Source organism: Denticeps clupeoides, chromosome 11 (genome assembly GCF_900700375.1).
Source record: "Denticeps clupeoides chromosome 11, fDenClu1.1, whole genome shotgun sequence".
Classification (NCBI taxonomy): Eukaryota; Metazoa; Chordata; class Actinopteri; order Clupeiformes; family Denticipitidae; genus Denticeps; species Denticeps clupeoides.
The window spans coordinates 16849379-16855267 of record NC_041717.1 but is presented as its reverse complement, the minus strand read 5'-3'; positions in this window follow the sequence as shown (position 1 = coordinate 16855267).

Below are 5889 nucleotides of genomic sequence, written 5' to 3'. Positions count from 1 at the left end.
ACATCCTCAAAACAACTCGTTTACATTCACATTTACATGTCAGGCGTTTGGCCGACGCCCTCATCCAGAGCGACTTACAACGTGCTTCCATGTTACCATGGATGAAGAGATCAATTCTGGTTCACTAGGACCCCCAAATATGAATACAATCTTCTTATTCACTCTGTTGTAGTTTCTATACAAAAGCCAGATAATAAGAAGGTTACAAGTTCATCTAAATGTTCTCTAAAGAGGAAGGTCTTGAGTTCCGTGACTGAGCCATTCTGACCTCCAAGTTCAGACCACCACCGAGGGGCCAAGACGGAGAAGAGTCTAGATGAGCGTCTTCCTTTTACCTTCATAGAGGTAAAAGTACTGGTCCCTCTGACTCTTCCTCATCCTCTGCAACCTCTGCACTCCTGGAAACAAGTGACATTTTACTCCTTGCCATTAGTTTACTGGTACTATACTAACAACCTGCTAATTGTTCCACTGGTACATGGCACCCCACAATGATCAAGGTCTCGGTGCATTTATTAATGTGATTTGCACCGTCGGTTCACCCTAATTAGCACACTTTTGACGCACTCTAGTCGTCCTTTGAATCTGATCCACGGGTACAAATCTGTGGGGTTTGTGCAATGCTGATGCAGCACGTTTCTCCGAATACGGGACCTTCCTATATTAACTTGTCAAAAGGAAGCTGAACAAATTCGGCTACTGGCAGCCAGACACAGGTACACGGCTCATTTCCAAATGACACTGCAAATAAATCATTCAAAAGAAATGGCACCCCGAAATAAGACGAGCCATGATGTTATATAATCACCTTTTTTTTTTAACCCCGTTGGGTAATTGTTTCCGTTTGATACTCTGACATATAAAATGAATGAATCAGAACACAGTTCAACGAGAATATATACTTCACATCACCAATTGTTTGATTTTCATGCATCTCTTCATGTATCACGAAATGGAGAATGCAAGAAGGAAGTTAAAAAGTATCATGAAGACTATAGAACACGTATAATAGACCAGAATGACGCAATGCTTGCACAGCTGTGGGCATTACGCATAAAAGTATTTCTCTATTAGTTACTTATGTGTTTAATCTCATCCTATGGCATTTATCAGACACTCTAATCCAGAGTGACATTAATCAGTAGTTACAGGGAAGGTCATGACAGGTTATGTAAAGCACCTGTAATCAGAAGGTTGCCGGTTCGAATCCCTAGCCTCCAAGGTACCTATGAGGAGTCACCGCGTGATGTGCTGCAGTGTCTCACAATGACAATCACTTCACTTTCACTTCAGTAGTTGTGTTATTAGCCAAGTGGGTAACACACTCGCCACTAGGAGCCTGTGGTCTCATCCCAGGTTCAAATCCCACTTTCTACCATTGTGTCCCCTGAGTAAGACACTTAACCCTGAGTGTTTCCAGGGGGACTGTCCCTGTAACTACTGATTGTAAGTCGCTCTGGATAAGGGCGTCTGATAAATGCTGTAAATGTAAAATGTAGTCCCCCTGGAGACACGCTGAGTTAAATGTCTTGCTCGGGACGCTCAAGTGGGGTTTGAACCTGTGATATGTGAGTGTGTCACCCACTAGGCTACTATCTCCCGTGCCAATCCAATAACATTGGATCCAATAATCCAATGTGCGGGATGGTAGTAGCCTAGTGGGTAACACACATACCTATGAACCAGAAGACTACAGAAGAGTCACAGGTTCAAATCCCACTTACTACCATTGTGTCCCTGAGCAAGACACTTAACCCTAAATTGCTCCAAGTTAATCTGGATAAGAGCATCTGATAAATGCCATAAATGTAAACAAGACTGCACTGCTTTATTCAGAGCGGCTCTGCCAAAACACGTTTCGTCATGTCAACATTGAGCTGCAGAATTTACAAAAGGCCGTTGTGTAGCGCAACTGAATCTGAACCAGAAAGTCCTGTTGAATCCGATCCGCTGATCTCTCTTTCATGTTGGTGACTCCCTCATCTGTGAAAGGAACCATAACACCACGGGCATTTTTGCGTGTGCCGACTTGGCAATATTTGTGTTCAGATTTGACGTCATGATGCATTTACAGGACTTGAGTTGAGTTGGAGTGTGAGCAGGAGTGCATTTGAACCGGAGCCTGTGGTCTCATCCTGAAACACCAGCAGATGTCATCTGACCCAGGTTCCTGCACCAGATGGTACGCTCTGCTCCTCGCTCCGCAGACGGTGCTCTGTTTTCTTGTCTGCTGGCCCACGCAGGTGTGTTAGAGTTTAGTTGAATTTCCACCTGTGAAAATAATACTTTGTATAATTTTCTTACCTCCTCTTCTCACCTCCCTCCACTGGCTCCCGGTAGCTGCTCGCATTGAGTTCAAATCCTTGATGCTTGCCTACAGGGCTGTAAATGGAACTGCGCCCTCCTACATCAACACACTACTACCTAGCTACACTCCTGCACGCTCTCTCAGATCGGCAAACGAAAGGAGACTAAAAATTCCTTCTTCACGGGGTCTCCGAATCCAATCGTCTCTGTTCTCCGTTGTTGTCCCTGGCTGGTGGAACAACCTGCCCTCCTCCACATGACTAGCCGAGACTATCACCACTTTTAAGAAGCAGGTGAAAACCCTCTTATTCCAAAAATATTACAGACAAATCTAACACTTACACAAGCACATGCGTACACATTGAATAAACAAATACAAAATGTATAAATACATTATAATTTTTCTTAGTCTAGCACCCAACAATCTCCGAGCATGCTCTTCACTGACAAGTCTAAGCCTTATCAGGGCTCTTAGTTTGTAAACTCGATATTCTATAGAAATCGAACGAGAATTGCTGGTGTCTTCCTCTTGTAAGTCGCTTTGGATAAAAGCGTCTGCTAAATAAAGTAAAGTAAATAAAGTAAAGTAAAGTATAATTAATATTTGTCTAGTACATGCTTTAAACTTTACGTTAACTAACATTTTTGCAAATCCAGCGTTAGCACAACTGTGTCTTGCAATATTATTACACAACTATTATCATCATACAATAGGTGACACTGTGGTCCATACTGTTATAATAAAAATAGTGGCACTACAGAAGCCTCTAGCAGGACGGTGTACAGAAAAAGGTACCAAGTATACAAAATGTGAAAATACAACATAATTGGTGTAAAATGTGATCATTATGTGCTTGTAGCTGATTGGCCGAGCAGTATTTCTGGCACCACTATGAGGCGCGGTGCATGAGTTGTGTTCATTAATGTCACATTCAGTAGTTCACCAATCAGAACGCTGATAATCTGCATGTTGGTGTTGGTAGTGGGCGTGGTCCTGTTTAAAAGGAGTGTTAGGAGTGTAGAGGAGGAAGAAGAAAGTGTTGAGTCTCCTGACTGCATTATTCATTGGCTGGGATCCGGTGCCATCGTCCCCTCCACACCCCTCCGTGCATGAAGAAATGGGCTCAGTGTCGCCACGGCGTTTGAATACTTGCTCGCTGTGTCCCTGCACAGGCAGCTTTTCACTTCCTGTGGTCACGCCTGATCTAAACACAGCGCAGTAGTGTAGCGTCTCTAACACCTCTCTAACCAGAACCGCTGTGTGGTGGCAGGGCTGTCTAACAACAGGGTCACAATGTGTGTGGGTCCCTGACTGAAACACACTGGCCTCATGGGAAACCGCGTGCCGTGAGCTCGAAAGGCCAGTTTAATTTAAGCGGGCGGTGAAAGGAACTTGCTTCGTTAATTCCAATTTCACGGTAAAGTGGTTAGCTGGTTGTTGGCGCCGGGTGAACTGTAGTTACTGAAGGTGTAGGTACACGTGCGAGCTGCACACTCAAGCCCATGAAGGCGAGGGCAAGTACGGGTTGGGATTCAGCTGCTGATGACTCTGATTAGTGTCTCTGAACATCTACCAAATGTCAGTCAATTCACACAGATCTGCTGGTTTTTGCTCCAAAATTCAAATTCTTTCTTTCCTTTGTTGGTTTTAATTGCACTCTGTATGGAACCGTACTTACTTACCTGCCTTCTTGCTGGAACAAGCTTTAGAAATACGTTTATTTTGTTGCTTACTTAAAAAATACAATTATGGTTGATTTTAATATACTGACTACCACATAAAATGACTCAATCTGAGATTTAGAAAGACAGGATTTGTAGTTTGGCAGGTATAGTAAACTCTACATACACATGATAACTGGAAATAAGTGAGTGTCCACTGACGTCCATATGCACCCTGCTGATATAAATTTTGGTCTGTGCCTGTGTTTGAGAATAAGGACATGTTTTATAAGTGTCCTCTGGGGACCTTGTTGCCATTTGCTATTCATTCCAGAGGCCTGCTGAGCTCTTCATTCAAGGCAGCGAGGCTCTTTTTATCTGAAATTAGCTGCACACGAACATCTGCTTGTGTCCTGGAATGGGTCCCATTTTACTGTATGGACTAAAATAAAACCGGTGACCCGTCAGTGAGTAAAACTAAAAAAAGAGCAGCATGGCCGCACCTGCTCTGTGGTATGCAAAAAAACCCTACTTGCTAATCACTTAACTCTTAACTCATCCTGTGCAATGTCATGGTTCAGGGGCTGAACAATCATTAAAAACTGCAGACCTGCAATCCAACTACAAAAGCCACACACATCAAATCTGAGTCCTGCGGAAGCTCAAAGAAGTGTTGCAAACTGGATCAAAAACTGGATAAAACACAAAGCAGCAGGTCATTATCAGAGAAGCATGGGCCTGTTTCAGTCATGGTGTCCTGCAGGGTTTTGCTCTAGGACCATTTCAATTTCAAATCTTACAGGTCCAGGCCTGTAAGATTCTAAAGGTCTGGATGCTGTTCTTCCCGAACATAAGTTGAAATTTTTTATTAAAAAAAAAAAACTGTGACGATGGTCAGGGGCCCCCTGGGAACCACCTTCTTACATTCTTCTCACAATGGACCAATCATCTGAAGCTTTTTTAATAGCTTGCCAAACTTTGCATAAAACTCTCTCTGACAGGCTAAGACTGGCAAAAATATATTTAATTGCCCTCAAGGAGAGCAAATAAGCAAGGACACCTCACCAATCAGAAAGAAAATATAAAACATGCCTAATAATTTGGGACTGTCAGTATGACAGACCATTGACTATTGTGCACATTTATGGTCCCTTGCCATTGAAGGTAGTGTCCCAAAATGATTTGATATGATGTGCTATTACTTTTATAAGCAATGGGAGTAGGCGTTGCTGAGTTATTAACACTCAGTGAAGGTCAAATGCCTATAGGAATGCATACATTTTGGCTCCGATTATGGTCCTCTGTCCTGCTTTCACACAGTTCAACCACAACACACCAAATTTTGCATTGTGGGTAAGAAACACACCCTGGATGAGTAAATTGGGTTGTTTTAAACCCGCCCTAATTTTTTCCAATTGTTTGGGCATCCGTGCCCTTTTTTAAGCATTTGTACATTGAACTTGCATGAGCCCTTTCATCCACCTACATAATCATTACCAACAATGTCCTACAACACAATCACAAACCGGCCACTTTATTAGGAACAACTGGTTCTGTGAACACACTTTATTATAACCCTCTGGAACCCTCTAGTCTGGTCTTTCAAGCACTTTATTAGGAACGCTTGGTGCTGTGCCTGCTTTATGAGAAAAGCCTGTTTCTGCAGCAATAGCCCAGACAGGCCCATCAAAATATCTTCTGGAATTTTGGTTTCTTGTCTTTAGTTATTATTTTCTGCTGCTTGGAACATCTATATATCAAAAGTGGTGAATATGAAGATATGTGTGTGTGTGTGTGTGTGTGTGACAGGCATGTGTGTGTTTTTTTTAAATACAGGACAAATGGCCTAAGGCTAAGACAGGCACTGAAAGCGGACCCTCCTGTTGCAGGTGGTCTGTACTATGATCAGCGTTTTGGGTT